Source organism: Anabrus simplex, chromosome 1, assembly GCF_040414725.1.
Source record: "Anabrus simplex isolate iqAnaSimp1 chromosome 1, ASM4041472v1, whole genome shotgun sequence".
NCBI classification, from domain to species: Eukaryota; Metazoa; Arthropoda; class Insecta; order Orthoptera; family Tettigoniidae; genus Anabrus; species Anabrus simplex.
This window is the reverse complement of record NC_090265.1, coordinates 1,075,079,312-1,075,091,821: the sequence shown is the minus strand read 5'-3', so window position 1 is coordinate 1,075,091,821 and position 12,510 is coordinate 1,075,079,312. Positions and strand designations below refer to the sequence as shown.

General features: G+C 41.6%; 1 protein-coding gene across 5 annotated transcripts in view; it reads left to right on the top strand.

Moving 5' to 3' along the window:
• The window catches only part of Csk (C-terminal Src kinase), a 664,783-nt gene that overhangs the window by 488,438 nt on the left and 163,835 nt on the right, over positions 1-12,510 (top strand). The window contains exon 1 of one of the 5 annotated variants that reach the window (XM_068225401.1): positions 2,567-2,588. The exons of the other annotated variants lie outside the window; for them this stretch is intronic. The gene's annotated coding sequence lies outside the window, so the exon portion shown is untranslated. Of the gene's footprint in view, positions 1-2,566; positions 2,589-12,510 lie in introns of those variants that run through there. 5 annotated transcript variants of the gene reach the window in all.

The window sequence follows — 12,510 nt, the reverse complement described above, 5'->3', positions numbered from 1 at the left end:
TATCGGCTGATGATGACATGGACATATGTCGAAACCGGTCCCATAACATATTAAACATGTTGCTACATTAATTTGTGCAACAATATTATTGTATTGAATAGGTGCAACATCTTTCTCTTTTTAGCATTGTAATTATTAGTTCAATACGGATCAGTGATGAAGTTTTTAACTTTAAACCACCAACCTGAGCCAGAATCGAACCCATCAGCTTGGGCTCGAAAGGCCTGACTCAGCACGATGGTGTTTGAAGGTGCTCGAATACTCCATCTTCATGTCTGTAGGTATACTGGTACGTAAAATAACTTCTGCGGGACAAAATTATGACACCTTGGCGTTTCCAAAAACCGTAAAAGTAGTTAGTGGGACCTTAAACCAGTAACATTATTATACCATCAGACTGAGCAAGATTCGAACCCACTAACTTGAGCTCAGAAGGCCAGTGCTCTATCCCTTGAGCTACTCAGCTCGTCAAGTGATTCTCTGTTGAATAGTATGAGGGTGTGTAGGGAGATGATAAACCATAATAAATTTAAGCCTCCCCCCCCCCCGCAGAATTGACAGGTTCTTTTGAATTAATTACTATCAAATGCTCCTCACCCAGTCTATTTGTAAATTAATGGAAGATGCATAGAGAGATGAAGAAAGATCTGAGATAGTATTGGGTTTATGAAGAAATAGAAGTGCTTAGAGAGAGATAGAAATGGAAAGTTATTTAAATTGGTAATTAATTTTAGGTTTGCGTGATTTTAAGGATTTTAAGAATATTTGGGTCTTTTCTTATGGTCGTTAAGCCCTTTTCTGAACCAAACAGTACGGCTGACACAGTTTATTAAAGTATTTGGCCGGCGGTATGTGGTAGACCAGAGTGGTCACCCATCCAGGTACTGACCACGCCCAATGTTGCTTAACTGTAGCTGGGTCAATACCGCCGATTTTTTCGCGAATTTACTGTTGCGTAAATTAATTGCTGATGTTAATTTGGAAAAGCAACGTAATAAGGGAGATGAGAACGTCTTAAATACCTAGTTTATGGGATCCCAATGGACACTGGCAGGATTGTAGCTGCCAGTGACATTATTTCAACGCGCCGGGGATCGTGGAAAGATACGGAACAATCTCCTGTGCATGTTTTATCGACAGTGGTAGCAGTCTTTTGAATGACTGTTGTGAGGTACAAAATGATATAAAAATAATAAAATATAAATTATCATGTAACTCGAAGGTACCGTAACTAATAAATGTTCACACTCTGTTTAAGCCTAGTTGAGAGGCTCAGTCGGTAGAGTGCTGACTTCATAAGTCCAGTTTGCGGGTTCGATTTTGGGACGTAAGAGAACTCCTCTGCGGCTCCTCGAGCCTGTGAAAACTGTTAAAGTAGTTAGTAGGACGTGAAACTAGGCTGGGCGTTCAAGACCAGATGCCACACAATTTTTAAGTGAAAATTCCATCCTAGAATCCACCAGGATTCGAACCTCGAACATGTACGTGGAAAGCTGCTGGGCACCGCACAATTCAGCCCTCATCCCTGTCGCTAAATATTCATGCTACGTAGAAATACATTTTCATACGAAATTTAAGCAATATTATAGAAACCAGTCCGCCGCAATAGCGATAGACATATTTGAGCGCGTATCTCCTACGCCCATCTTCCTCACCCTCGTTCGAAATGTTCAGAAGAGCACCCTCCAGTTATCATTTAATTTCTGCATGCTTCTGCACCTGTTTCTACGTCCGCTGAACTATATTAGGATGATGGGATGCTTGGGCGTTCTTCATTTTTCATGTCCATCTACTATAAAGTTTTATACTTTGTACATATTACTGTACTTGCGACGAGGCATATTTTTTAAAACCAAGGAGGATCAATATCCGTCAGAATGATGGATGTGAAATTAATTTGTTTAATACACCTCAATAAAAATGTGCAAAATAACGTACTGTAATCATAGGCAGAACTATACTGTAGAGCCCGCCCCGCAATGTTAGTAACACGATGCACCACTATGTGGCGCACGCGAAGTGACTCCTTTGTTTACTACTTATGGGGTTTGCATTAGTAGAGGTGAGTAGCACTGCTGCTAACTGTTGGTTGTTGGTTTGATATGGCTATTTGTTATTTTTTCTTGCTGTGCGGACAGTATGTGCCGCGGCGATAGAAAAGCGCTCCTCGTAGGGATACAACTACTAAATTACCTTTTTTCTTGCTGTGCGGACAGTATGCGCCGCGGCCATAGATAAAGCCTCTCGAAGGGGCCATTGCTCCCATGACAGAGATTGGCCTGGATGTGCAAAAATACGTTAAAGCTAATAAATGATCTTTATTTCTTGCCGTAAGCTCCAAGATTAAAGGAGGAATTGAGAAGTGTAAGATTACCGTCCGACGCTTTCGAACTTCGCAGGCCTCTTTTGTCTTTTTTCTTTTGCAGTGGTTGGTAACGACGGCCAATGCCCGTGATCCTTGGCAGAACAATGGATAATGGTGCTTGGACAACTACTTTAGGTTATACAAGTAAATATACTCCTAGGGGCGGGTTGATTGGACCCTGGAAGACGTAATGAACACATCTCTCCTCCCGAATCATTTCTAGGTAAGAATAGCAGCAACATTGAAACTGACATATTATGTAATAATCCTTGCGGGGCGGACTCTATATTTCTGCGGTAATTATGTTTTGAATTATCTGATAATGGAGCGAATTCTAATTCGTAATTTACGGGAGGTTAAAAAAAGAAATTGTCTTGTCATTGTTTAATATTTAATTGTTTAATTGATGTGATGTAATATCATGTGACCTATGGAGAAGCCTCGTGCAGATCTTTCCAGTTGACGCCATTGGTTGACCTGCGCAGCTAGATTTGGTGGTGGTGATGATAATGGTCATTGATCAGGTTAGGGAAGGGTGGAGCCCGGTGTCGGCACATAGCCTACTCCTGCCGAATAACACCTAGGGAATCTGTTCAAGGCCACGGTAAGGTTTGAAAGTGAACCCAGGCTTTTAATACGCAATTTGGTGGTTATAAATTGTATACCATCAGCACCCCTACCATATAGGCCAACATTCTGATGGTGATTTTTTTTTCCACCAACAGTTCTCGAACAACGTAACCACACTGTCATTCCATAAAGACTTGACTACCATGGCCACCAGGTGAACTATTGAAATCGACGTATTAAGCAGTGTGGGTGTAAATAGAAATTTAATTCAGGGCACAGTACTTTATTTTTAAGCTGAAATCCCAAACGTGCATGTAGGTGTGTACTGTGTATTGTAGCGGAATTCTCAAACAAAAGCCGCACAAATATCTCAAGCCTCACATATCACATTTTGTTATAGTAACTGTATATGCTTGTTAATTCCTCACCCCAAAGACTAGCTGACTGTCTACGGAAATTAGCCAAGGAAAATCGAACCCTGTACCCTCTGAACCGAAAGGCGCTACGCTGACCATCCAGCAAAGGAGTCTGAAATACATTGGGATTATGCTATTTTATATAAAACTGCCGTAGTACCCTTCGTTGACGAGACAATCACTTGCATGTGCGTGCTTACTTTTTTGTCCACCTCTCATATGGTTCCCCAGATTCTGAGGTACATGAGTATGCATTCCTTTTCCTGTCTCAGCCGCTTGTCGTGACGTACGCGCTTAGAGCCTTAGCTTCTTTGCTCTCTGTGGCCTTTTGCAGTTTCATATACATACGAATTCTGTTGTGATATTGCTGATCTTGATGTGATCGCTTCCTTCAGGCACAAAAGTATAAAAGAAAGCAAAGTATGGGGTTAATATTCGAAGAATACTATGATGATTGATGAAACCAATGTGCCATATTCAAGTAATTATCAGAAGATTTATGAACCGGAGGAATGGCATGCTAAATAAGGAAGTTATATAACTCCCCAGCTACTTCTCGTCGTTATTCAGGCAGGTAGGTAACTGCCTTAGCTCACACGGCACGCAGCAGTAATGCCATCTATCGGAGATGAGTGGCAGTAGAAGAGACAAAGCATATCACAACAAACAGTAGTAAGTGTAATGTTATTGTTGATCAATTTTATGGGCTTTCGATGTTGTAGGCCTTCACATTAGGGCATCCAATGTAACGGGAGTAGAGCCTCTGTGGCTCAGGCGGCAGCGCGTCGGACTCACCGCTAGGTTCCGTGGTTTAAATCCCGGTCACTCCACGTGATATTTGTGCTGGACAAGGCGGAGGCAGGACAGGATTTTCTTAGGGTATTCCGGTTTTCCCTGTCATCTTTTATGCCAGCAACACACTCCGATATTATTTCATCTGTCATTCATTTAATAATTTTCCCAGAGGAGTGCGACAAGCTCCGGCAGCCGGCACAATTCCTATCCTCGCCGCTAGATGGGGGGGTTTCATTCATTCCATTTCTGATCCGGTCGAATGACTGGAAACAAGTTGTGGATATTCAATGTAACGTGAGTCCTCTTTCCTCTTGTCTTATTCTTCTCATTCTTTCTCATGTTGATAGTCATCTTCACAATTGTCCGTGTCGATATGACCTGATGACCACTTGGTTTTCACCTTTAGACAATCACGAAAAAACTACCACCATCGCCAGTTAACTCGATTGAACAATGCTCAGCTTTGATATACACTAAGCAACAATAGTATAAATTCATACCCGGTACGTTAAAACTGTTACAAGACATAAATGATGGGGAATTGTGTTCTCTATCCAAACCAAACTATAGTCCTTGAAGGGCCTTGGCCTACCAAGCGACCGCTGCTCTGCCCGAAGGCCTGCAGATTACGAGGTGTCGTGTGGTCAGCCTCTCGGCCGTTATTCTTCGCTTTCTAGACCGGGACCGCTATCTCACCGTCAGATAGCACCTCAGTTCTAATCACGTAGGCTGACTGGACCTCGAACCAGCCCTCAGGTCCAGGTAAAAATCACTGACCTGGCCGGAATCGAACCAGGGGCCTCCGGGTAAATTGTGTTCTCTATAATTTTCGTTACATATTATTTATCGCCAGGACCACTAATAATATATATTTGAGAATAAAATGTTAAGTCTCCTAAACTACCATTTCACTCAGCGTGAATATAATTATTTATAGCGTAGAATAGACTGCAGTGCCTTATTTGCCCACTTTACATACTGATTTGCATTAAATTTTGTTCTGGTTCAACAGTAATAGTGGCGAGAAACCATGTCAGTCCACTGAAATGGTTAAGAATACAAGTAGACCATCCCCAGTGCATAATGCTAAAGCAAATAGAACCTTTTTTAAAAATTTGTCTTTCGGTCTTAACGACCATTTAGCCAGCTACAATTTTGTAAGTTTCTGATTATTACTCATGAATTGACTTGATGAATTGAACTTGTACATTTAAGACGAACACAAACACCCAGCCCCCGAGCCGGAGAAATTAACCAGACGAAGTTACGACTCGGCCGGGAATCGAACCCGGGACCCCAGTGACCAAAGACCAGAACCTTCGGCGAATAATAATCCTATTCCGTTTCTGACGCCAGTCTACTTTGAGACTGCTTTAATCGATTTGAGTAAAATTTTGTTCAGAACACAGTGAACGGTATAAAACATGTTTAAAAATGTACAACACTGGATCGCTATAATAACTGTAAGATGAAATTACCGAAATCGGTGCAAATATTTGTATGTGGTGAATTTAAACAAGTGGAATTTCAGGGAACTGCACAAGAACAACATGCTAAGAGACAATGATACTAACTCGTCACAAATTATTTCAAAAACGTAGGATAACTTACAGAAAGCAGAATTTCAGGATAACCTGTCAGAATGCTGGAAATGAGGACAATCTTTTACTGATAGAGGATCTGTACACTTGTAATGTAATTTGAAGTTCTTGTTCTGCAGCAAAGACTGGATCATGGTCACATACATGCAGTGCATTCCTCCACACCGGGTTGGCGTCAGAAAGTGCACTAGATCAACATCAAGCTCTGACCTCAATAAATTGGGAAAATGCCAGGAATAAAGAGAATCCGAGGATTAAATATGTAAAAGATGTTCATATTTATCATTAAGTTTTGTAATTACTCCGCAATTTTCTCAAAACTTAAATAATGTGACGTTCTAGTCGAGTATTTTCAGCGCTTCAATTGGTCGTTCTTAATTCCTAACAGCCGATTTGCATGCGACTGGTCTCGCTTGATGCCTGTCAGTAAGTAGAACAGGGAGCGATGGAGCGTCTGGAACGTTGCCAGCTGGTGTTCCTCGACGTCATTTTCATTATATTCACAAATGTGGTAGGTGCACAGATAGAATCTGGTAATTAATTTTCCGCTGCATAAAGTGGATTGAAAGAGCTTATTTGTTCGAAAACAACGCTGCCTTAAGGCTGGATTGGCTATTTTGAGCGGTACCAGTTTTCGTGTCCCGTTTTACCTTCGTAACCTCTCGTTAGGTAAAGGAGTATGTTCTATTCCTACAGTTTTCCTTAGATCCTATACTGGAGAAGGAAGAAAATAAATGCATAATACTGTACGGTGAAACCCCTTACTTTGGACACCCCTTCAGCCTGGACACCCCTTTTGATTGGACATATATTTGAATGCACCGTTTAATTCCGTATACATTTACGTGTTAAAAATCCTCTGTACAGTACATTGGACACGCCTCAAATCTGGACATTGGTCAGCGATTAAATTACATTTTGGATAGGTTCAAAACTATTTTGTTTTTGTAATGGTTTAGTGGAAGCCTGTCCAAGAGCATTTGCAGTAAAAACAATGTTAAGACAGAGAGTCTTTCTGTAATTTGACTGATAAATGTAACAATGCAATCGAATTTACACGGAATTTACCTTCCTCGACGCAATTCGCTGGATTCATGGTGAAATGTGTTGAGGAAATGAGATGTCTCCCTGAAGTCCTTCGCACCGGGCGAGTTGGCCATGCGGTCAGGGGCGCGCAGCTCTGAACTTGCATCCGGGAGATAGTAGGTTCGAACCCCCACTGTCGGGAGCCCTGAAAATGGTTTTCCGTGATTTCCCATTTTTACACCAGGCAGATGCTGGGGTTGTGCCTTAATTAAGGCAACGGCCGCTTCCTTCCCATTCCTAGGTCTTTCCTGTTCCATCGTCGCCATAATACCTCTGTCGGTGCGACGTAAAACAAAATAGCAAAAAAAAGTCCTTCGCAGTGAATTGTGAGAATTTGGTGTTTTTAGTGATTTCGATTATGTGTTGGAAGTCTACGATGAAATTCCTGGAACAGCTCAGAGTTTTTCCTTTCTTGCACTGTCAGGGTACGTTTGAAATATTGTACACGCTCCCTGCAGATTGGACACCCCACTACATTGGACACCTTTTTAACGAACCGCAAGTGTCCGGCTTAGAGGGGTTCACTGTAGTACTTTCCACGGGAGGCAGATTGCATTGGCTGATCATGTTATCTTGGGAAACAAAAATTTTAATTTCACTATGCTTACAGTAGAGTATATACAGTGAGAATCGAAAGTACTCGGACACCAGCATTTTTAGTATAAAAGGTAATACTTTCGCTCGTATGGGTAGGAAGTGAAATTCGGCATGCCAGATGTGTTACTAGCGAGCTCACTTTCGAAAACAAGTGGGATTTGTTTACCAGTCCCTTTCATGTCTCTTATAATAAACACCAATTGGAGAACGTGGCCTGTTCCACGCTCCTAAACTATTCGGATATGTAATGGAGGAGAGAAACGAATGAGTGTTGTGCCTTCACTCCCGTGTTTCAGAACCGTATCGAGCGCCAGGAGTAGTAGTGTAACACGTTGCAGCAGATGGACAGCAGTGAAATAAACAGCAGAAATAATTAAACATAAAATGGGTCACAAAGGCAAAGAGACGACATAGGATAAGACAAAATCATTGAATAAGGTAAGCCGGATTGTTAATAGATCTCGTTCAACTGTGTACGACGCAATAGACAAATTTGGGAGGGGCAAGTCCGTCCAAAACAGGCCAAGAGCGGGACGACCGCAAATCCACACACCATACTATAAGCGTGTTTTCCCACCGATCTATCCAGAAAAAGAATCCCCGTCTAAATGCTCTAAGATTGCAGCTGAACTACAGAACACAGAGGTCACAGTTTCTTTGAGTTCAGTGCAGCTTGTTTGTAATCCTGAAGGGTACCCTGGTCTTATCGGTCGGAAGAAGTTCTGGCAGAATGAAACTAACAGGAAAAACCAACTGGAATTTGGTTTTAAATATCAGGATAAAACTAAGGAATGTTAGGAAAAGGTGATAAGTACTGATGAGAAGCCGAAGGTATGGAGGAAAGCAAACGCTGAACTGGAGCTTCAGAACATCTTTCCAACTGTTAAACATGGAGGTGGCTCTGCATGTGTGTGAGGCTGCATGAGTACACATTAATGGCAGTGTAATGGACAACAGAATGTACCTGAACATCCTTAAACAAGAACTATCAGCCAGTGCAGAAAAGAGTGGGGATGATTTGACAATTGGAGCTTTATGCAAGTCAGTGACTCCAAGCATACCGCTCATAACGTCACACTGTGGCTGTTGTATAACACTCCCAGACACCTATACACTCCACCCACATCCCCTGATATTAATTCCATTGAGCATATATGTAGCTTTTTGTAGAAAGAAAGAAAGATATTAAAAACTATTCTCAAACATGCTTTGCTGGCTAAATTCCCATTCAGTAACTGCACATGAATTCCATGCAACGCAGATTAAAAACGATAATTGGAGCTAAAGGTTATCCAACAAAGTACTGAAATAAGTGTAGTAGCATAAAGTGTGTGTGTGTGTGTGTGTGCGTGTGTGCGTGCGCGTGTGTGTGTGCGTGTGTGTGTGTGTGTTTGACTGGAACATTCAGTGTCCGAATACTTTTGATGCTTGTGTAAGGAACCATTATTTATTTACCTCTTTGTAATGTTGTTATTTATGTTTTTCTTACTTTTATCAGTGCTTCATGAAGGTATGAATGTCCGATATTTTGTATGATCGTGTATTCAAGCTTACATATGCGTAATGTCACTCTACTAGTAAACGGCCTAAGAATCTTGCGGTGTCCGAATACTTTTTGGTTCTCTCTGTAATTATTTCAGCTGGTGGTTTAACGTCACGCTAACTCGGATAGAAAAGTGTAATACTTCTTGCAGCTCTTGTTGAAGGTTCTTTCCTGCTACGTCGGCCTTTGATATTCTCATCTTGAACATTCCAAATTAGCTACTGAATGTAGGCCAGGTTCCATCGTGTAACTAACCTGTCTTGGCACGTAGCAAGTCTGAAACGAATGTTACCTGCTCGCTAGGATGTAGAATACAAGAACGCATTATTCGCTCTGGTACAACCTTCGTTGCGTCCTGTTCGGCAATTGGCCTCTCCCCTCGCGTTGAGTGGATAATGGCATGCGAATTCAAGAGCGTATAAATAATGCCTGGAGGCGTGTAAGGCAACGTCAATTACTGCACTTTGAATTTGGATGTGCAGTCATCCCGTCGTGCGTGCGGAAATGCTAAAAGCTTTAGACACGGATTAGTAGTTAACATTATTTTGCTCTTGTTACTTGTGTACAATACATTTAGCTGGTGTTTTACGAACGAAGTTAATGCTCAGGGTCGAACCTTGAAAACGATAAAAAAAAAAAGGCATGGAATAATTACATGAAAATATGGATAACAGGCACATAACTGTCTTTGTCATGGAGAATCAATTGCTCACTCTTCTAGTTGATCCTCTGCGTTGTTGGGTTATGAAGAACCTCTTTTCAGGGAGGTAGATGATTTATTGTAGCTATCAACAGTGCCAGTAGACTGCCAACAATGGGCATAGCGAACAGTACCAACAAGAAGTAGGGAAGTAGGGAAGAATTCCAGCTTAAATCTTCGTGTGTCCATATAAATACGATAAGGTACACTCTGCCGCATTCAAGCCTGCTCACAGCTGAAGGTGGAATAAACTCCCGTAATCCTCCTTATCTTAGTCGCAGTAGCTCTATCCTAGCCTCCTCAGTCCCGAATCTTGTTTTTGCATTAAAAGTGTTATATTTGGCTAAAATAATTACAAAATATTTACCAAAGGAAATTAGTATGTTTCCCTATGGCATGTAGAATATATGCTATATCAGGAGTCAAGAGTTGATTTTTCTACCATACTTATTTTTTTCCTTATATTGTATTATTGTAAGCTCACATAATCACATGTAAGTGTAAGCTATATACGGACTGAGGAAGCAAGACAGTCTACATGGAATGTGAAGCAGTTAAACTGGCTGCAGTTTCAGTCTCTACCAGGCGAGTTGGCCGTGCTGTTAGGGGCGCGCGGCTGTGAGCTTGCATCGCTGAGGTAGTGGATTCGAACCCCACTGTCGGCAGCCTTCACGATGGTTTTCCGTGGTTTCCCATTTTCACTCCAGGCTGTACCTAATTAAGGCCACGGCCGCTTCCTTCCCACTCCTAGCCCTTTCCTATCCCATTGTCGCCATAAGACCTATCTGTGTCGGTGCGACGTGAAGCAGATTGTAAAGAAAATCAGTCTACTAGTTTACGATCCGTGCGAGACGTAAGTTTTAAAATTCGAGTGATTCAATTAGTGGGCTGAGCATTTAGGTTGCCCTTGAAAACACTTAACAAATCAAAAAAATCGTTCCGGGGGCCGAAAGAGCTACACTAATATTCAATAAACAGTTTCAGGTACTAGGCATAATAACTTTTTCTTCTTCTTTTTTGTGCGCAGTGATATGGAAGCGGAAACGGCAGGAGAGTGTATTCGGTTGCGAATGGAATTGTACAAACATCAATATTTTCGTTAATATTCAATAACATGTTTCGGAGCATAATCGAATGCAATCTATTAAGCGAAATGGTGAGGCTTTATTACCTTAAAGAAGTGTTTTAATTCTAATCAAGTTCGATTTACAAACTTCCCGCATGTACCTCGCACCCAGAATTTTAAGCTCAAATTTTGAGAATAAAATGCGAGATATACGGGGTAATATTTGGCGTTATCAATACGAAGGATGAACTCAACAAATGCATGTTTTGAAGAAAAATACATTTGAAATTATTGTATTGCTGCCAACTTCAGCAAACGTACAACTGAATCATTTTCTGTTTTCAGTATTCTAAATATTTTACTGTTTTCAAGAACTGGATATAATGAACGACACAGATTTTCTCCAACAAATAATCTTTTTCTGTCGCATTCAACATACGTAAACAAGAAGAGATTTCGAGTTCGCCCTGCATACTCGCAGTCACATCGCTCGAAATCTTTGCTCGATTTTCTTCATTGGTAATCACGGCCCGGATTTCGAGTGGCATGCCATCTTTTAACTGGTACCTCTGTGAAGCATTGCTGAATTGTATATAAATCCTTATCACTGCCCTCAGAATACCGAACCGTGTATCATTAAGTCATTTGTTTGTCATTATTTGCCATTTCTTATTTTTTTTAGCCAACGGCCGTAGACGTGTTGAAACACTGGATCCCGTGAGATCTCCCAAGTTAAGCAACATTGGGCGTGGTCAGGAGTTGGATGGGTTGCCACGCGCTGTTGGGGGGGGGGGGTAAGGGAATGGAGGAGCGGAAAGGAACTGGCCACCCTACCGCAAGTAAACTCCGGCTCAGGAATACCTCTGCGGAGGTTCGGACCTGCCTTCGGGCAGAACAACCCTTACCTTACCTTACCTCTTATTTTTTAAGTCTTCTTCAAATTTTGCGTCATTATTCTGTCATTTTCAGCTACGCGCCGTATCAATTTCTTATTTTAAAGTAATTTTTCTATGTCCTCTGGCATTATATAGCCAGTTTTATGCGTTTATGTTAAGTAATCGAAACATCTGAATAGCATCGGAGTTTTAAATACGCGTGAATACTGAAACATCAGAGGTTTTCAATTAACTAGAACGTGTTCGCAGACATTTCATGTTCATCTGCACTCGAGAAGTTGATTACCGTCATCTACTGCAATGCAGAATGAGGTGAGGTAAATATTGAAATCTAAACGTATGCACAGTATCTTTGATATGTTCTTGCCCGGAGATACGTTCGATCTGCTAATAGAGAAGATCCTTCTTTCGTTTTCAGACACGTTTTCCACTTAGGGAAGGCTTAATGTCTTGATAATGTCAGCATGCAGATGCTCAGGTACTCTGCTTGTAAAAAGAACATCGCGTAAAAGCAGACGGGAATTATTTGGTGATGTTCAGGGTTTTTATTCGCTCCGTTATGAATCAAAAGTATTGTGGGCTAGGAACATATTTACTATATTGCTTTTTTTTTTTTTGCAAGTTGCTTTACGTCGCACCGACACAGATAGCACAGGTCTTATGGAGACGATGGAATAGGAAAGGGCTAGGAGTAGGAAGGAAGCGTCCGACACCTTAATTAAGGTACAGCCCTAGGATGTACCTGGTGTGAAAATGGGAAACCACGGAAAACCATCTTCAGGGCTGCCGACAGTGGGGTTCGAACCCACTATCTCCCGAATGCTGGATACTGGCCGCACTTAAGCGACTGCAGCTATCGAGCTCGGTATTTACTA